Consider the following 22,499-nt stretch of genomic DNA (forward strand, 5'->3'; position numbering starts at 1 on the left):
TTCTTGACAGGATATAAACTCACAATTCTGAGAAGAAAACTCTTAATTGTAAAATATAAACCTGCAACTGGAAAAAAAAACGTCTGAACTGTCAGAAACTTGCAATTGCAAGAAAAATGTCTGAATTGTGAGATACTGCAATTTAAAAAAAGTATGAATTGTGAGAAATAAACTTGCAATTACAGAAAAAAACTGAATTGTAAGAAATAAACTTGCAATCGCAAGAAAAAATGAATTTTGAGATTTGAACTTGCAATTGCAAGAAAAAAGTCTGAATTGTGAGAAATAAACTCGCAATTGTAAGAAAAATTGTCTGAATTGCGAGATTAAAACAGTCTGAAATGTGAGAAAAACTGTCTAAATTGTGAGAAATATACTTGCAACTGCGAGAAAAACATCTGAAATAAATTAACTCACAATTGCAAGAAAAGGTCTGAATTGTGAAAAAAATAAATTCACACTTGTAAGAAAAATTGTCTGAATTGTGAGAAATAAACTTGAAATTGCAAAAAAAAAAGTCTGAACTGTGAGAAATAAGTCTGAACTTTGAGATAAATTTGCAATTGCAAAAAAAGTATTAATTTTAAGATTAAAACTCGCAATTGCGAGAAAAAAGTCTGAATTGTGAGAAATATACTCGTAATTGTAAGAAAAATTGTCTGAATTGTGAGAAATAAAGTATGAATTGTGGAAAATAAACTTGCAATTGCAAGAAAAAAGTATAAAATGTGAAAAATAAACTTGAAATTGTAAAAAAATTAATGTGAGAGATAATTGCCTTTTTAATTTTTTTTTTTCTGTGGCAGAAACAAAAACAGAATTGCAAGATGTTACTCAGAATTGAGGAAAAAAGTTTCTTACAATTCTGAGTTTATATTTTGTAACTTTTGTGCAGAATTGCAAGAAAAAAAGTCAGAATTATGACATAAAAGGTTGCAATTACATTTTTAATTTTTTATTTTAACGCCGGAAACAAACATCCATAGATTTATGGTGATTAAAACTTGCAATTGCAAACCATTTGAATAAACACATTTTAAATAAATGATTATTTAATTCAAATAAAATCAAATGGATGCCAGTAGTTAATAATAATAAAATACGCCATTATATTTATTTATTTATTTATTTAGTTAGTGCAGAAATCAGTTTTTTACCCGTTTCATCTATATGACTGACAGAGGTTCTTCATGCTAAAACCGTGTAATCCGAATGGATGGACTTATTTGCAAATACATAAATCTTAAACATTATCCTTTAATGCAGATTGACATCCTTATTGTTTCTGTACCATATAAACACCGGTCTGATTGCTAAAAATGATACAGCCACAATGTATTTAAAAAGAAATGACCTCCTTACATTGTAGTTATCCCATTTTGGTTTGGATAATGTGACTGTAGTTTAACCCCTTTACGTGTAACTACAGTTAATGGAAGCTACAGTTAATAACAACAACACTGCAGGTTCATATTGAATGTAATTGCACTTTTGTTCACTACTCTGAAAGATCATGAAGACCACTTTCACTCAGCGACCAAAGGGGTTGCTGAGGCTTTGAAGATAAGCGGCGATGCACTCCTCCCGTGAATTCAATTCCATTAAGCGCAATTCCTTTAACAGTATCTCTTAATAAATCAATACCAATTCCAGACCTCCAGGTAATTCCAATCAAAGGCCGCTGTTTAAACTAGCCTAAATGCAGCAGCATTTACTTTCAGGCTTGTCTGTGGCTGACAGAATCTTTAACACTGATTTTCCCCAGTTACTCATCATTCAGAGGCCTGTTAAACACTTTGAGAGCTTCAGGGCTGCCTCTTTAAAATCAACATGAAATCGCCCTGTTTGCACCACCTTGTTAATAGATGTTCCTGGTCTTACTGTGCACGATTCTCCTTTGACGTACTGCATCTTAAGCATCTGGGTTAAACATCTGGACTGTCGTGCTGAAGTTTGCAGGTTCAACCTATTGAAAGAGCAATTCATAAGCCACTTAACACCACATCGCTCCTGGGGAATGAAGACGTTCTGTACGTTCCTTTACATAATGTGTCTGTTAAATGAAGAATAATGAGAACAAAGGATTAAGGACTGAGGCGACATGCACAATAAGCCTGGTTTGATATGTAAAGGATAATGTACTTTAAGCTGATCATTATTGCTACGTAAACCTCCAAAGTATGATACTCTGATCTGTATCGTCCCAAAGGGGTTTATTTTACGATAATGACCATCTGACTACACATTATCCTGCTCATTATATGGCTACTTAACAAATAAGTACAAGAACATTAAAAAATAGACTTGAAGTGAAATTATTTTATCACATAAAAATGAGAGAACACAAAATGATAAGAAACATAAAATATATGTTAAGTAGGAAGCAGTTGCACGTGTCAACAGTCAAATATTGTGCTATTAGGCAAAATCATTTGGCTCAGTATGATATGGAATATAGAAAAATAAGTAATAATGATATGAAAATAGTTCAAATGAATTTTTATGTGTGTGTTTAATTATATTAAAAGATTTTTAATTATTTTTTTATTAGATATACATATAAATAGACATAAAATAAAAAGTTGCAAATAAAAACTAAATTATTAAAGTCAAATAAATAAATAATACATCAATTCAAAAAAGACACAAATTAAAAAAAATGTAAATATAAGTATTAAAATAAATAACTAAAATAATATAATTCTAAATAACATAATACAATACAAAAATAATAAGAAATAAGAAATAATAAGAAATATTTATTAATATTTATTTACTCATGTATTGAGTAAAAATATTTAGAGAAAGACAAAAAGACAAAATTAAATATCTATAAATATATATTTTATATATATATAAATATATATTTTTATACTAACTATAATAAATAAAAAGTAAAAATGAAATAAAAAATACAAAAATAAATATATATGTATAAAATTCAAAATTCAAAACAAAAATTGTAATGATAATATATAATATAAATTGTAATGATAATATTTATAGACAGACAGACAGACAGATAGACAGATAGATAGATAGACAGATAGATAGATAGATAGATAGATAGATAAGATTATAAATAGATAGATAGATAGATAGATAGATAGATAGATAGATAGATAGATAGATAGATAGATAGATAGATAGATAGATAGATAGATCACTTAAATATTTTATATAAAGTACAATTATACATCATTTATATAGAAATATGTAATAAAAAAATATTAAAGATTTATAAAATGCAAATTGCAATTTATATAACACAATTTAGTGTGTGTATGATAATTTTAGATTATATAATATATTATTATTTATATAGCATGTATATTTATACATATATAATAAATAAACATTTAAAATTAGTAAAACAATTACTAATTAATTAATTAATTAAAAGTAAAATTTGTATAATTATAAATGTTATTAACAATAATGTTAATATTACTTATTATTTTATTATTTTTGCTAACACTTAAGTTTAGGGACCAATTCACATTGTTAACTAGTTGTTTATTAGCATGCATATTACTAGGCTACTGGCTGTTTATTACCACTTATAAAGCAAATATTAATGCCTTATTCTCCGTGAAAATATTTTAGATCCCTTAATTGGACCCCATACCTAAACTTAAAAATTTAATATTAATAAGTAAAATTTGTAGTTAATAGTTAGTTAACAGTGAGAATTGGACCTTAAAATAAAGTGTAATTTATTTTGTTTATATTGATTACAATGTAGTATTTATAATTATGTGTGTATATGTATACATATACAGTGCTTTGCATGATGCATGCAATGGAATAATTAAGGTTTTTTATTTTAATAAATTTGCAAAGATGTTCAAAACTTGTTTTTACTTTGCCATTATGGTGTATGGAGTGTAGTCTGATGTGGAAAAATAAGTAATTTAAAGAAGTTTAACATAGCAAAATGTGGCAGCAACATTACAAAATGTGAAAAAATGAAGGGGTATGAATACTTTTGCAAGGCACTGTATATATACAGTATAAAGAGTTAAACCAGACTCCCTGTTTAAAAGAGATGGCATATCATCATTGCAGTTTACAGTACTTCATATGCTATTTCACTGAAAACTGCACAGTGGCATTACCACTAGCTATAGACACTGGTTAGTTTATGCGGCAGCAATCCATTTAAAAGAGCATTCAGAGGAAATAACAGACCCACTGAAAGCAAATCTTTAGAGAGAGGCGTTACAATTGGCGGTAAATCAAATCAGCAGGCTGTTAAGGGTCATCTACTACATATCTGACTGATAAACCCCCAGCCTGAGGGTGCAAACGCGGGCCGTACCATCTCAGGCCCAAAGATAACAAGCTCCATTTCAGAGCGGCTCGGGCTGCGAGATTCGCACCGCTCCAGCGCCTCAGCCAGCGAGCGCTTGACCGGAGCGCCCAGCAGAAAGTCTGAGGATGATGGTGGCTTACAGCGCACCATATGTCACTGCCGCCAAGTCTTTCTCATCCCTGTGAGCCATGCCAAGTGGATTTTCTGTCCAGTCAACCTAGCGCTCCCGAACGGCTGTCGGAATATCAATTACAGCGACTCGTCTCTGTGATCTGCGGGGAGTGAAGTCACAAGCTGCGATGAGACGCTGGGACAGGGAGCACTGGATCGCTCTTATCTGACGGAGCTGCGTGAGATCTGGGAATTAAATCTGCCGATAGCAATCAAAACAGACTGATCTCATTGAAAGAGTTAAGGTTTACAATTCAAATAAGCTACACAACACAGAACATGCACACAGGTGAAGGGCCTTATTCATTAAACACAAGCAGAACAAATTCCTGAATCAATAATTTATACAGTCTTCCTTAAAGTGGCCCTATTATGCCATTTCAAACACTGCCTTTCATTACATGTGTAATGTAGCTGTATGTGAATGCAAACGATCTGCAAAGCTGAAAGTGCATAATAAAGTCTCCCAAAAGAAAGAATCAACTCCGAACAGCATTAACGAGTCGTTAGTACTCACTTCCGTGAGTCCACACGTCATGGGGTAAAGCATTTGCATAATTCGTACGTATATTCTAGGTTGGCTTGGCTGCAAACAACTTAAATTTACTAACGACTGCTTCGACCGCTTGTGGGATTTATGAAAATGTTTGGTTTTAAAAGATGGCTTAGTACCCAGATTATATGCACCAGCTGGCTTCACTGAATCACATCCTGTAAGTATGATGCATAATAGATGTTTATATTTACTTTCAAGTGTTCAAAATGCTATGGTCATGAGCATATCGTTTCTAACACATGCTGTACGCGGTAAACCTATCACAACAGACTGGGCCAACTGACTAATCAGAGCAGAGTAGGCTCTCAGAAAAGGAGGGGTTTAGAGAGACTGAATCTTTGAACTGCTTTGAATGAATCATTTAAGAATGGCTGGAAAGTGAGATGATATTAAATGCATATTTTGAGAAATATTTGTTGTTTGACGTTGCATGCATGTAAACCTATTGTAGGAGACATCCAGAACAATATTAGGAACATTAAAAATTACATAATAGCTGCATTTTAAATTGATCGCAAAATAATGATTTTACTGATTGTACTTAAGTTTTTTTTGTTACATTAAATAAATAATACAAATAATTATCTCTCTGTATCTCTATACATAATTGTGATGCAATCTAGTAGGGGTGTAACAATGCATGTACTCGTACCGAGCCGTCATGGTACGGGCATCTCGGTTCGGTGCATGAGGCCTTACAACGAATACAGGCAATTCAACCTCAATCCAGAAGGGGGTGCATGCAGTAACTCTGTTTGATAACCGCCGACAGAAGAACAGCGAATACCAGGAGTTACTTGAAAACAAAGACCACTAGACAGTGACCATGTGCTGATTCTGAATGCGTCTCTCACTGAAAACAAAGGAGTACAACGTTACTTTAAAGCAGTGGTTCTCAATCTTTTTTGGGCCAGTGCCCCCCAGCCATTATCCAGGTCCCTCAACACCCCCACCAGATAAAACATAGTCTAATAGTCCTCACTGAATATTAAAGTTAATTATTATTATTTTGTGTTTATAATGAGGACTGTTAGTATATTTACAGAAATTCATGTATGGGGTCATTGTGATTTTTAAAGAAATTACTTTAATTCAAGGATGCATTGAATTGCTAAAAAATACAGCGAATTAATTAATATTTTAAAATAAGTGTAATAACATTCATTTACAGATTTTTTAAGCATGTTGGTGATTATCATTGCTACAGCTTCAGTGCTGGTGCGATGCTGATATACCTTGTTGTCCCAAATTTAAAATGACTAAATAAAATTCTTTTTTAGAACAAATCCACATGGACATTTTTACAGAAGAGATTTTAGTTTGTTCTTCCATTCTTGGAACTCTTGAACATCCTTTTTACTGCTGTGATATTTTTGGATGTTTTCAATGAGCTTTCTGTGAAATATAATAATATTTATCCCTTAGTTTTAGAAAATACCCTGTTTTTTGAGAGTATATGGAATTGGCATAGTGGACATGGTTATTTTGGTGAAAATGGAAGAAATGTAAACCATACTTCACTATATTTAATACATTTTGTGAGAATATTTCAAAGTTTGCTTACAAATACTTTAAAGAAAACTTAGTACAATCCTATTTCTAGAAAGGTTGGGATGTTTTGTAAAATTATAAAATCTGTGATTTGTTAATTCTGTTCAACTTGTATTTAAATTGACAAAAGTACAAAGAAAAGATTTCCAAAGTTTTTAACTTGTAATGTATTTATTCAAATGTATTTTGTAAATATAAACATTTTTTTTTATTCTGAAGCCTGCAACACACTCCAAAAAGCTGCAACAGAGGCAAATAAAAGTGAAAAGGTTATAGAATAACCAAATAAACTGCTTTGAAACAGTTCACAGCAAGAAGGTGAATTGGTAATAGGTGAGGGTATCATGTTTATGTGTAAAAGGAGCTTATCAGTCTTTGCAAGCAAACCTGGATCATGGTTCAAAATGTGTTTATATTAACAAAATAAAATTAAGTTGGCCAGTGAAAACATTGGATTTTTTTTTCTTTGTACTTCAGTCAATTAAATAAAGATTAAGGAGAACAAACTAAATATTCTTGGTTTTATGGAATTTCACAAAACGTCTCAACTTTTCTGGAATTGGGGTTGTATTTTAGTGCTGTCCTGATTTATATATTTGTTACAGTCAGCATGATTTCTGAAAGATCAAGTGACACTGAAAGCTGGAATAATGAAACTTAGCATGAGAGGAAAACACATTTTAAAATATGTTCAAATAGAAATTTTTTAAATATGTCACATGACATTCATCACGTATTTAATTTGACTGGACTTTAAAAATCATTATCATTACAAGGAGCAAAAGGGCCACATGGATTAATATAGTCTATATTTGTGAGCTTTAAATAAACTCTAGAAATTTGGCATTCAGATTGCTTTATTTTGATAAAGTACCCATTGCGCTGTCAAGTTAGCAATGCTAGAAGCCTGAAACTGATATGTTTTGTGTTTGTGTGCGCCGACACGATTACTTCAATTTACCTCATACCAGGAAAATCAACTTGAACAAAAAACTAATAGAATGTCGCTTTCTGCCATTTGAGTTTCATTTCTGTCTGAAACTCATCAAATATAGGCTACGTTACGTGTCGCAGAGTTTTTTCCCCTTGTCTATCAGTTAACTAAATTAAATATATTTACTGCAGATTATATAGCATATATATGACATTAAGAAGGAAAGGAAAACCCAACACATGGTGAAATTTGACCTTTTTTAGGTTTTGATACCAGATAAAGCTGTTCAAGCTCTTTTTTATTTTGTCCATAGCTTAGAAATAACAAAAGTTATGGCTATCTTAAGTTAGCTGATAGCTATGATTTTCAGGAATAGAATTGTGAGAAAAACGGGTTTAAAGTGAGACGGCAGAAAGCGCTGTACTGCATCATTACACAAACAGATTAACATAACCCTAGTTGTTTTCCGTTTTCCGTTGTTTATCATGGGCATAGTCTGTGAGCTTTTGGTCACACCTTGTATGTTTAGATAGTACAGATAGTGTACCTTGTAGTTTACATTTAGAAAAGTGCATAAAACAGACTGTTATCGGACTCCTCCTCTTTAGTAACTTCATCATCCGATTCTTTACCTCTGGATGTGAAATAGTCCATTACAACATAGTTTAGGGCACTGACATCACTAAGATTGAACAGATTGAGATGAGTAAAATCATTTTAAATGAGCAGCTACTTAAGACTCCGTTGTTCTATTGCACACCACCACATCTCACAATATTAAGAAATAAATAAATAAAACTTTCCATGCCATAGTTTACACAGGATTGGCAGAGAATGTGCATTGATACACCTTTATTAAATATGTTGCATGGTTTATTTTGATAGGTTAACTGTTTTTGTGGTGTTTAGCAAAAGCACCTCTGCAGCACGTTCTTAACATAAGAGAGAGGCAGTCATTTCTGCTTGCTGCAATAAATCGCTATTTTTCTGCACTAAACAAGCGAATTTTGCCAAGATGTCAGAGATGATAGACAAGATGTTACAGAATAATAAGTTAATGAAAACCTAATTTTGACAAAAAAAACTGTCATTCGACCTATTTTTCGAATTTCCTGAAAATGTCCCAGCGCAACATCCGACGGGTTTTCCCAGATCACATCACAATTATATACTGTTTATAAAACAGATAGTTCCATACCTAATCATGCCCCTTAGCTGTTATAAATTCGCTGTAAACTATGGCTTCATGGGGCTTATTGCTTTAATAAATATATAATAAACTTAATATATCTAGTACACTTAAAAAAAAAAAAAAATCAAACTATAAAATTTCTACAAATAATTAATATTTTAAAAATAATTATTACAATTATAATTTAATATATTTGTAATATATAATTTAAAAGTTTGCATTTTTACATAATTGTACATATATTTACATACATATGCAATACAAATGCAATTTTTTGATCACAAAACTGGACTAACAAAAATGTTGACTGTCGAATTTCTTTGAATTGAAATATAGCATATTGTTCTTAATTACACCAATCTGAATTCCACTTCAATTTAAATTCTTATTCATTAAATAAAAGCTATATAGATGCTATTTACACTAAGTGAAAACAATATTTCTTCTTAGCGACAGATGCTATTTACACTAAGCGCAAATAGCGACAGATTCTATTTTCACTGTAAAAAATAGGAGTATTTTCTTTATACACAGCATATTTCCTATTTTTTTATTACAGCTATTAAATGGATGCCGCTTTGGGACAATAAAGCCATCCTTACACCTACCCCAAACACTTTTCAATTATTTTTATTTAAAATAATTGCCTTTCCAATGTGATATGTGATGTGAAAATGGGCAAGAACGAGTTCAATAAAAGGTGGATTCGAACTCAGGTCAATCAATCAAAAAAAAAAAAAATTGCTATGTACCAACTACCACATTTGGTGGGCAAGGTTAGTATAAGGCAGGCTAGTTGGACTTGTGTAAATAGAGGCTCGATAAAGACGTGCCCAACATTTTTTGGCTGAATATTCTGATTCTCCCAGAAATCCATCATATAGAGGTAAAAACCACAGCTGGTTTTTAAAACATATCAAGCTTTTTCTCTAGGCTACAGCCTCTTTAATTTCACAAGCTATTAGAATGAAACGAATAGCTGCCCTATCATTTTTGTCCTAATGTAAGTTTCACTGACTTCAGAAACTCTGACTGTAACATTCACACCAAATGCCTCCTTCTAGACAACATTTACATGATCTATGATGATCGTCTGCCAGCATACGGCCTGTTGTCGTCTTCTACAAAATCACTAACTCTTGAGTTAGTCAAGGATTTCTAATGTGAGCTTTGAGAAAAAACTGGATTTCAGTGTTTCAAACACTGAAAGGATTAATCTTTTTTCTCCTTAAAGGAACAGTTCACCATAAAATTGGCATTTTCACTCCCACATGTTGTTTCCATACAACTAAAATGGACAAAAGGAGCATAAAAGTGGCTGGTGCTCTACATATTCTAAGTCATCTGAAGCAACACAATAGCTCTGAGTGAGGAAATTTTGTGCAAGACTTGGAATACAGTGTCACACGGGCTATTTTTACGTCTTTTGGCAGTATAAATTACCATCCACTTGTTGTATGGAAAAGATCAGCTATTATATTCCTGCCTCCTTTTGTGTTCCACAGAAGAAAGAAAATAATACGAGGCTGGAGCGACACTGAGGGTGAGTAAATGATGACAAAAAATTTTTATTTTTAGGTGAACTTCTCCTTTCAGTTGCGGAGTGGATGACAGATGTGTTGTATATGTGTGTGTGGTTGCGTGAAGCGGGAGAAGGTGTGCGGTAGGACGTGTTCGGGGATAGTTCTCTGGGTGTCTCTGAGGCAAGAACTGGAGCTTTGATCCTCCCTTTCTCTTTCACCGGACTGATGAGATGAGACTGCAGGAAGACTGCCTGCCTCGCATCAAATACTCTCTCTCCTTTTTATTCTCTCTCTCGTTCTCGCACTTTTTTCCTCGTGCTTTTTTTCAATCAGTCCGCCATAACTCAATATGCTCACCTTTTCTCACTCTCTCTAACTCTGTGAGCTTTTTCCTCTCTCTCATTCTCACACTCATTTCTTTCCATTTCAATCTGCTTCTATGCGAGTCTCTGGCTCTGCTTCAAAACCCAGCAAGCTCTCTACAAAGGCATCGTAGGTGTGCGACTATGGTTTGAATTGACTGAAACAAATCCTGGTGCGATTACTCTGTTAGCTGGGTTCATTTGAATAAGCATAAACACTGCCACCCAAACCTTGGTGTGCAACAACAAATGAATTGTGGTGCAGTTCGACTGAGGGTGTGTTTACACTCGTAGTTCAGTTCTTTTGGTTGATTTAAACCGGAACAAAAAACAAAATTATGCATTTAGTACTGCTTCGCTTAACGTTCACACTGTAGTTGACAAATAAGACCCACAATGCTTTGTTAGTCAGTAAAAGGAAAGATATGTTGGTTATAAATAATTCAATTGTTTAATTAACTATCAAAATAAAATGCAGAATACAGTTCAAGGTAATAAAAAGGCACGCTTTTACCCAGTATTGTATCATGCCAAATGCTATATTATTGAAAACTCTTAATTTTTAAATCAGTTGCATTGCAAATGCATTCTTATAAGATCAGTGAACAAGATCCACCCCAGATGGCAGAAGAAGAGAGAGAAATGTTCATTATAATTGCAATAAAAAACTTTGCTAAATACAGTTGAATAAAAATAAAAAATCTAAATAAATTAATTAAGTCAGCATTTGTGTGTGCTGTGTATTTTCATGCTTAATAGAATATCACATTGTTTGCAACATGCTTACACTGAACTCTTCTGAACTGTGAAGAAATTCCATAATGCACTGAAAAAAATCCAGATGGCGGATAAAGTGAAATATTCATTAAAAAAACATTAGACAACAAAAGTATATTTTATAAAAACATACTCACTGCTGTTCAAAAGTTTGTGTTTGGTAAGATTTTTAGATTTGTAATGTTTTATGAAAGAAGTCTGGCATGCTCATCAAAGCTGCATTTATCTATATTGATCTAAATACATTAAAAATATTGACATTTTATTGCAATTTAAAATGAGTATTTTCTATTTCTATTTATTTTAATATGTAATTTATTCCTGTGATGAAAAGCAGAATTTTAAGCATTATTACTCCAGTCTTCATTCTAATAAGATTGTTTGATGAATAGAAAGTTCAAAAGAGCAGAATTTATTTGAAACAGAAATCTTTTATAACATTATAAATCTTTACTGTCACTTTTGATCAATGTAATGAAGCATTGCTAAATAAAACGGAAATTCACTTCCAAAACAAAAATTCACATATGTGACCCTGGACAACAAAAACAGTCTTAAGTCGTCGTGGTATATTAGTAGCAACAGCCAAAAATACATTATATGGGTCAAAATGATTGATTTTTCTTTTATGGCAAAAATCATTAGGATATTAAGTAAAGGTCATGTTCCATGAAGATATTTTGTCCTACTGTCCTACTGTAAATACATGAAAATTTTTTATTAGTATTATACATTGTTAAGAACTTTATTTGGACAACTTTAAATGCAATTTTCTCAAAATTTAGATTTTTTTTTTGCACCCTCAGATTACAGATTTTTAAATAGTTGTATCTCAACCAAATATTGTCCTGGAAAAGAGATGGAATAGCTTATTTATTCAGCTTTCAGATGATGTATAAATCTCAATTTTGAAAAATTGACCCTTATGACTGGTTTTGTGATCCAGGGTCACATATAATTTACTCACCTACTTGTCATCCAAGATGTTCATGTCTTTCTTTCTTCAGTCATAAAGAAATTGTGTTTTTTGAAAAAATTGTGTTTTTTCTCTCCATATGGTGCCCATGAGTTTGAACTACCAAAATGCAGTCTAAATGCAGCTTCAAAGGGCTCTAAACGATCCCAGATGAGGAAGAAGGGTCTTATCTAGCGAAACAATTGGTTATTTTCTACAGTAAATTTATATACTTAATTTATATACTAAATTTATATACTCAAACCTCAAAAGCTCATCTTGTCTAGCCCTGTGTGAACTCTGTTTTTTTCCGGTTCATGACAGTTAGGGTAGGTCTAAAAACTCCCATCTCATTTTCACCTCCAACTTCAAAATCATCCTACATTGCTGCAGAAGTACTGACCCAGTGTTTACAAAGTGAACATGCAAAGAAGATCAAATGCCCTTTACAAGAAAAGGTCAAACAATGATGTAGAATGATTTTGAAGTTGGATGTGAAAATGAGATGGGAGTTTTTCGACATACCCGACATACACAGAGCTCACGCAGAGCTAGACAAGATGAGCATTTGAGGTTAAAAAGTATATAAATTGTCATTTTTTAGAAAATAACCAATCGTTTCGATAGATAAGACCCTTCTTACTCGGTTGGGATCATTTAGAGCCCTTTGAAGCTGCACTGAAACTGCATTTTGGAAGTTCAAACTCAGGGGCACCATAGAAATCCACTATATGGAGAGAAATCCTAAAATGTTTTCCTCAAAAATGACTGAAGAAAGTAAGACATGAACATCTTGGATGACAAGTAGGTGAGTAAATTATCTGTAATTTTTTGTCCTGGAAGTCAACTCCTTTAATATAAAAAAAACCCTTTTGACCCCAAACTTTTAAACACCTGTGTATTTCCAAATCTTTACATGTACTATGTGTCTTTATGTTTATTAGAGTATTGTTTAGTAAATAAATAATTTGAGAGGCAATCCCATGATGCACTGCAAAGGCTCAGCAGGGCAAAAAATCCAATCTAGGACATAAAGGCAGAGCACTATGCAGTAGATAGAAAAGGGCAGGTTTTGAAAGAGCCCCTATCTCTCTCTTATTCTGTTTCTGGTGTCTGTCACTGCAGGCTGTGAGTTGGACTCTTGCATCACACTCACACATCGTCCCCTCACTGACAGACAGACAGACCTCTAACACATACACAGCCAAATTAAATATGACGGCTCCTTTGAGTAAACACACTCTCTCTAGACTGAAATGCCTCGAACGTCTGAAGTGAGCATGCACAGTCCCTTCTCGGGGTTTGTTTTTTAAGTCCGATGTAAATTAATTTTCCACTTCTATTTGATGTTTACACAGTTTATAGGTTAGAGGCATAGGAAACAGCATTTAACTTACACACTCATCTCAGGCTAAACAAGCAACCTAAAAAATCCTGCATCGAAATGTGTCTTGTTTGTAAATGAATCCATGGTAAAATGAAGTGAACAAAAGACCAAGTTCATACTGATGCGGTCTAGATCTTCATTAAATATAATTCATCCACTCTTTCCTAATGTTGGAATTAGAAACAAAGCAATTCAAAGCCTGGCACTTCCACAACTTGGCACTACACAGTGTCTTCTTGTATTCAGAGCCATCTTTATCATTTGGTTTCTGTGTAGACTTCCGTTTGCTTCTTTTGCTAGGGGTTCAAGCGCGTAAAGGGGCCCAAAGCGTTTGAAAGGGGCAGGGCCACTTTTAGTAAATAGCCTGAATGGAATGAGACATTGTTACCAAACTCAGAACACTTATTTAAGAGGTCAATCTGAGGTCACAGGACAAAAATAATGGAACTTGGCGGCACTATAAGAGGGAAAAAAAAACATAAAAATGGCTATAACTGCGCAACTATTTGTCTTTTCAGCGTGAAAATTGGTGTGCACAATCTTGGTCCAATGTGCCACAAGTGTCTATAAGCACGTTTGCGTATCTCAAAAAAACATAGCTGCCATTGGCCGATGAATTTTGAGCACCTGTTAGACAAGGTTAATGGAGGCCAATCGGAATGATTGTACATGATTGTGCGTGATTTTTTCGCACATACACACAATATTGAACCACTGCTGTCAATCAAATCATTTCAGAAATGATTGAGAAGATGTAAAAACATACATTTGCAAACTAGTCCTATGTTTTTCGCTCAATCTGGAAAAAAAACACTGCAGTACAATTCTCTGGACTCTCTAGGTCAATAATTATCAAAAAATTGTGAAATTTACCCTTTGGGAAGTTATAACGGGGTTGTTCAGAAAAGGGGCCTGTCCAAATGTACCCAAAATCCTATAAAGCCTAAAGGAAAACTCCTGGTGAGCACATGAGACAGGTGATTCTAAAAAGCATGCAAAGTTTTAAGGAGATCGGATAACAGCTGGCGCTATAACAGTCATAAATGTTAAAAAAAAAAAACATTTTCTATGGCAAATTACCTGGATGTGCCAAAAATGCTTTTGTAAAGAAACCTACCGGATTTTTTTAAAATACAGGATGTTTTTATAGTACAATGACATCTCACATGTCAAAAGATCAAGGGAATTTTGATTTCTCAGTTCATGACCCCTTAAAGGCAATGTTTAACTTATACATTCACCTGAGACTAAACAAGCAATCTATATTATTTTTTTGTATGTTTATGTTAGACCTACAATCAAACTTTTATCAGTCTTATGAACTTTAATTATTCTTTACATTGCATCCAAACAATAACTACAATAACAGCTCCTAGACAATTAGGAAAAAAAACAGCAAGATGTACTGGCAAGTTTCTGTGGAACTGGTGCTGCATGTCATGGATGTCTGAAATGAGGATGCAAAGTCCCTTCTCAGGGTTTGTTTTTTAAATTAAGTCTGATGTAAATTCATTTTCCAGTTCAATTTGATGTTTACACAGTTTATAGGTTAAAATATTAAATATCATTTAACACTCGCCATTTTTTGTACTGTAGGTTTATATTAACAAACAATCAAACTTTTATCTATTTTATTGACTTTTAACTATTTTTCACATTCAAACAATACCTGCTAGTCTGTAAAAATGACTGTAATTTTTACAGTAAAAGACTGTTTCTTTACTATATATGTTAAAAAAAAAACATATATAGTAATAGGACATCTAATAGGACATTTCATGCAATTTTACAGTAAAATATTGTCAAAGAACAAGTTATCTTATAATGTACAGTGGAAAATTGACATTTCCAAAATTCCCTGTGAGGCACTTCAGATTTGGTGTTTTTTCTTTGAAATAACTCTTTTTTGTGATGTACATTCTTGTTTTATGTCACATCTTTTGTTGTTACATTAATGTTTATTGCATTAGTTTAGTGCTATGATTTTAAATTTGACCCTGGATCACAAAACCAGTCTTTATTAACCAGGTATATTTGTAGCAATAGCCAAAAATACATTGTATGGGTCAAAATGATCAATTTTCATTTTATGCAAAAAATCATTAGGATATTAAGTAAAGATCATGTTCCATGAAGATATTTTGTAAATTTACTACCATAAATATGTCATAACTTAATTTTTTGATTAGTAAAATGCTTTGCTAAGAACTTAATTTGTACAACTTTAAAGGTGATTTTCTTAATATTTAGATTTTTTTTTTTGCACCCTCAGATTTCAGATTTTCAAATAGTTGTATCTCGACCAAATATTGTCCCATCCTAACAAACCATACATCAATGCGTAAAAAAACGTATTTATTCAGCTTTCATGTGATGTATAAATCTCAATTTCAAAAATTGGCCCTTATGACTGATTTGTGGTCCAGTGTCCAGTGTTAATTTCGTCAACGAAGACGACAACGAAAAATATTCATTAACAAACACTTTTACAGTGACTAAGATGAGATGTTGACGAGCTAAAACTAATATCTGATGATAAAAACTATGACAAAATTTATGCCACGTCTGACTAGAATGTTATTTGAGGACTATGGGACATTCAAAATACATCCTATAGGCTAAGTTAACTGTCTTGTCTTTCAAAACGTGCGTCCCTGTCATTGGATCATAAGGGACTTATCTAGTCTCAGCATGACAGCCGCAAACAGCCGGCTGCCAAAACACGAACTTGCGATCTGAAACAATGGCCTCAACACCCGAGGGGTTAGCGATAGGGTGACCAGACGTCTCATTTTTCCCGGGAGTCACAATTCGTTGTCTATTAACTTAAAGTTAGTGAAGGCGGGATAGGCGGAATAGCGCTGATAGAAGCGCTCTCTCTGGCACACACACCATTTCTTCAGTTTTCATACAGCGGATGATCAGTTCTCAGTTCTCAAACATACACACAGTACTCCAAATGTCCATCGTGTTGAGTATCTCACATAAAAAAAAAATCAGTCAGTTATGGCTTAAGTGAATGTAAACAGGTGAGTAAAAACTGAATGTGTCAGTATTACATGCATGCCTTCCGTCTTAAAGGGACAGTATTCCTAATGAAATACCTATCTGTGTCATTAATTATAACCAAAAAAAAGATGTTAAATAAATGTAATACATGTTAAGTAAACCTACTGTATCTGAAAAATTTAATTTGTATCTCTACCCAGAAATGAAAACTGTCATAATTTATTCCAGTTTTTCCAAATTCAATCCTTGATTCAAATTTCTCATAAGCTTAACTGATTTGGCATAAAAAGAGAAGAATTAAGAATTATTTTTGTTTGAAGACTATAAAATAGCTACCAAAATAAATTTTAAAACTAAAACTCAATTACATTTGGCTTTCTCATAAACACGTTTTGTGGTGGTTGTCAGTGTATTATAAAGATTTTAGAACTTCAATATGTTGGTATATTAGCATTACATCAGCTAATGAAATACAGGCTTTCGCTGTGAATTGTTCAAGCCATAAATCGTAAATGGCTGTTGATATTTGTGCCTATTGTACGAGATTTCTTCACTGTGAAAAACAGTGATATATAGCGAGTTAAGTTTCTGTGGAACTGCTGTTGACTACAACACCTTCCGCTCTGGGAATCATTTGCTTCATTAAAATGCTTCAGTCAAGCAAAAACAGACATAAAGAGCCCCTTGTGCCCCAGCATCGCCACAAAACATCCCAAACAGCTGTGAGAATCATTCCCCCGGTCAGAACGTTTCAGAATTAATGGGTGTTCTCCTTTACATTCCTGGAATCCAGTTTGAATATTTGAAGCGGCGTGCGTGATGTTGCCGTGGCCACCTGGGCACGACTGCCGGAGTTCTATTGTTTCCAGGCGACAGCTTGCTCTTGGTTTCGCTGTCATTAGATTTGGAGCGGCTGACCTTTCAAATCCCAGCTGTCAGAGAGTTGATCATATCTAAAACCGTTACACACTGCAATTAGAGCCGGCCTGTTCTGAACCAGGCAGATTCATTTGACAGACACAGACAGATACTGCGCGCGAGAGAGAGCCATTAAACACAGCAGGGCTCAAACTCGCCTGTCATGTGGGAGTCAGTCCAAAGATGCTGGTATAAGGCGAAGATTGAATTAGCGAGAAAGGAAAAGAGTAGAAAGATCTCTCCGGCAGCAGAGCAAAGGAGTGATCCACCCCTTACGCAGATGAAAGAATGACCAACGAGAAGCAGTCGTATCTTTGAAGTGTGACGCGTAACCGATAACGACTCAAACCGAGTGAAAGCACAGCTGAAATATTTATCCAACAGGGGCTCTGAGGGGCCGAGGGACCCTTCGCTGGAACGGGGCCGTGGAAGGAGAAGAGAAGCCAGCACACGGTCCCTCGAGGGCCGTCCGCTCTCACGAGCTTCGCTCATTTGCTCTGTGACTTCACAAATGGCTGCGAAACATCTGACGAGACTCGCTGCCAGCTTAATTATGCATCTCTGCCGTGTTCAAAAAATAAAGTGGTATAGCATGAAAGAGAGAAACAGAGAGGGCAGAAAGTCTAGAGAGATTCAAATTCAATCCAATATTGGCTGCATAAACAGACAATTTTAGAAATGACAAAGTTAACCTGTTTGATGTTCAGTGTTGACTAAAGCAATCCTATCGAGCGATGTATTACAATCTGGAATTTTATAGTAAACTGCCATGCTCTTTGTATGCTTGTTAAAGTGCTGCTTTTAAAAAAGCATGCTTTTATAATGTATTGGGTTGCTAGACAACAGGCTGATGGAAGAAAAAAAATGATGACGGGAAAAATATCAGACATCAGAACGATGTCAAATGTATTAATGAAATGTACAAGAGTGACCTGACAGCTTTAACTGTATTGATTTCATTAACCACTAGTTGTTTTGTGCATATAATATACATTGTCTTTTTGTTTTAATTGACAGCTACCAGCTGCACTAGTATGATTTCACTAAAATATGATTTAGTAAAATAAAAAAAAAACTAAAAAAAAAATTAGTAAAATTAGTACAATTTATTCTAACCAAAAAACTAATTAACGAAATAAACTAATTAATATACAATAATACAAACATTATTATAGGTTTTATTAAAATGTTATCTTTTTAATATATATTATAATATAATGTATTATTATAATTTTAATAGATTCACATTTTAATTTTTTTTTTATATTTTCCATTTTATATTTTTTTAGTTATTTTAGTACATCAAGCATAAACACTTAAAATTAAAAAATAGCTATTATAACTAGCTATAATATTAATTAATTAATTTATTTATAGTTAATGTTTTCTTTTTTAACAACATTTTTCACACACACACACACACACATATATATATATATATATATATATATATATATATGTTTGTCACTCCTGTAAACAATGACAAAACATGATTAGTAAAATTAGCAATAAAAGTAATTAACTAAAAATAACAGTAAATATAAAAGTACATACTTTTATTTATACCAATATTATTATAATTTTCATTAAAAATCTTTTTAATATAAAATAAAAATATAAATCTTTTTATCTTTTTAATATTTATATGACAATATTTATAATTTTGATTTTTTTTTTATATTTAAGCATTTTTCAGCAGTTTTATTTTAATTAAATAAATTATTATACTATAACCATAATTGTCACTCCTGTAAATAATCACATAATAGGATTAGTAAAAATAATTAACTAAATAAACCAATTCATATAAAATTACATATTTTTATTAATACTAATATTATTATCATTTTATTACAATTTTATAATTTTAATATTGATATTATAATTCATTGTATTAACATAATATTAATATACTCAAACTTTTAATTTGTTTTTATTTTTTATATTTTCCATTATAAAGTTTTAGTAACTTTTTATTATTTCAGTTTAAATGTTCTCATCACGTTACAGATTTAAAAGGAGAACTGTTGCTTTGCAACTAGCTAAATTATTTTATTTCGTTTTAGTCATGTTTATTTAAAGTAACAACATTTTTCAATGATTTTATTTTAGTTAAATAAATAAATAAATAAATGTAACCATGATAGTCACTCCTATACATAACCAGTGAACAGAATGAAATGTTTTGAATATGAATGACAGCTGTAGTGTGTGTGGTCATTGTGTCTTGTGAACTGAATTGACTGATATGCACACAGATAGGCAAAAGCAAATTTACTGTGAAGATAAATTTTGACGTTTGTGTCTATGGAAACAAATCCTTCACAATGAAAAGTCATTAACACATATCACTGTGGTTATTCTGTGAAAAATCCAGTGAGTTCACACTTACAATGGCTTCATTGCTGCAGGTCACAGAATAGTCTGCATTGTTGGTCATAGTGGGCGTTTAGTACTCTCTCAGAAATAAAGGTACAAATGCTGTTTTTGGGGCAGTACTTTTGCAAAACCACCCCAGTGACAGCTTTTGAACCTTTTTTTTGTGAGTGGGATGCCCTGATGTTTTTAGAAGGCTGCAAAACTGATCTGATGATAAATGAGATACTCTCCCAATAAAAATGTCATTCAAATTTGACAATGAATCAGTTTTCTTGCCACTAAAAATTAAAATTTGAGAGGGTGAAGTCTTTGAATTTGAATTACAGCATTGCATAATATATCATACCATGACTGACTATCAATGCACTCGCTCAGAACGTCAACATGATTTCCAATACATAATTACACTGCTCCATGTGGGCTGAAACAAATCATACAGAACCGCGGAATCACTCACAGTAAGATGAACTACTCAATCTTGCTGACACAGGAGATGAATCACATGCTTCAATGTCCTCATTCCTATTGGCTGTAGCCACATTCATAGGTTATACTAAAAAAAAAAAAATTAAATAGAATTACACCTAATAAAATAACTGACTTCTGGTCGCTTAACAATCATACTACACACATTTAGAAGAAGTCTATTAGAGAGGAAATGATGCAGATGGGATGAGAGCTGAACATGAGGTCAAAGAAATATTATAATTCAGATTAAAACAGAGCAGGCTGAGCAAAGGTCTTTAATTTAGCACGATAGCTCATTGCATGCATGCACACGTGTGTCTGCAGGAAGACAGAGCATGTGTGTGTGTGAGAGACAAGCAAGCAGATGTGGCCTGCCTCATTAAAATGACAGCTGGCTATTGAGCACACTTGCTGACCCTGTAGGCCGTTTGCTGAAATGGGTGAGAGTGCATTATGGTCATGTCTCATAATTGAGCATCTGGACTCTGTAGAATCTCAAGCTTGTCATTTCTGCATGATCTCTGAGCGTGTGCATGCACACACACAGCACTGCAGCTGTTAATCCACCGATAGGCTGCAAGCCCTGCTGCAGTGTAATCGCATTTCTCCATGTTCACTGTGTATTTACAGCAGCCGATAAGTCGGATGCTGGTTTAGCATGTTTGGAAAGCTCATCTAGAAGTTCAGATGTTTACAGTTATGGAGAGCAGAAGTTTGCATGTTAAACACTGACCTTTACCAAGGATCAGAAGCAGCAATGCATATTCTGTTTTATAAACATTATGAGATGCAAATCCAAGGTCAAAGAGGATTCATATCCTGAACAGGGCTATTATTGTAAACTGAAATTTAAACCATAAAACCACTTTTGTTACAGAGTGTCTATTTACACTAAGCGCAAATAGCCCGCCTTGTTGGCAGAGGCTATTTACACTAACTCCGCCCACCAACATGTGATTGAGCTAGTCAACACTACAAAAGATGATCGTCAACAATCGTTCAAATCTGCCTTTTTGCCTCTCACATGTTTGAATCTGCCTTTCCAAATCTATCACATCAGAAAGGCATTTATTTTCAATAAAAATGAAGGAAATAGTCAAAAAGTTGAAAATAAGGTATCGGGTAGGGTTAGGGTTGGTGTAAGGAGGGCTTTATTGTCCCAATGAGGTGGCGTCCATTTAATAAATTCAATAAAAATTCTAATTTACACTCAATGCATTATTACTGCATGTTGTTTATAATATACTACAATATTGAGGTGCAGAAAACTGCCACTATTTGGAATAAGTAGTATAAAGCGCAGAAAATACTGCTATTCTCACTTAGTGTAAATAAAATTAATTCCTATTTGCATTTAGTGTAAATAGTATCTATCGCTAAGAAAATATGCTATTTTCACTTAGTGCAAATGGCATCTATTCCTATTTGCACTTGCTAAAATAAAATAAAATAAAAAATAATATAATATAAATGAAATATAAAAAAATACAAAATATAAAATAATATAATATAAAATAAACAAAAAATAAAGTATAAGAAAAAATGTTAAAATAAATAAATAAGTAAATATATTACATATATATATATATATATATATATATATATATATATATAGGAATAGGAATATATATATATAAATAAATATATATAAGAAAGGAATGGATGTTGGTTTAACTGTTTTGAAATTGTTTTAATTGTTTTAACTAATTTTATATTTTAGTTTATTTGAATAAAGTATTATTTAATAATCCGATATTATAATCTTTAAATGCACATTTAAAATTAGTACAAATTAAATGAAGACAAATAAAAAATAATATAATATCAAATAAACAAAAAAAATAAATAAAATATAAAAAAAAAAAAGTAAAATAAAATAAAATATCTCATTTTGTTTCACTTTAACTTACCAAAGTACTAAAAAAATTCAAACTAAATAAACTAAAACTAATAAATTAACAAAGGAACAGAAGTTGTTTTAAATTTTGTTTCTGGTTGCAAA

The 22,499-nt window shown here is 32.7% G+C and overlaps 1 protein-coding gene across 15 annotated transcripts in view; it reads right to left on the reverse strand.

The window, feature by feature from the left end:
- The window catches only part of b3galt1b (UDP-Gal:betaGlcNAc beta 1,3-galactosyltransferase, polypeptide 1b), a 211,668-nt gene that overhangs the window by 137,657 nt on the left and 51,512 nt on the right, over positions 1-22,499 (reverse strand). Inside the window, exon 2 of one of the 15 annotated variants that reach the window (XM_051119791.1) lies at positions 20,487-20,582. The exons of the other annotated variants lie outside the window; for them this stretch is intronic. The gene's annotated coding sequence lies outside the window, so the exon portion shown is untranslated. The remainder of the gene's footprint in view (positions 1-20,486; positions 20,583-22,499) is intronic. 15 annotated transcript variants of the gene reach the window in all.

The sequence above is a fragment of the Labeo rohita genome, chromosome 9, assembly GCF_022985175.1.
Source record: "Labeo rohita strain BAU-BD-2019 chromosome 9, IGBB_LRoh.1.0, whole genome shotgun sequence".
Lineage (NCBI taxonomy): Eukaryota > Metazoa > Chordata > Actinopteri > Cypriniformes > Cyprinidae > Labeo > Labeo rohita.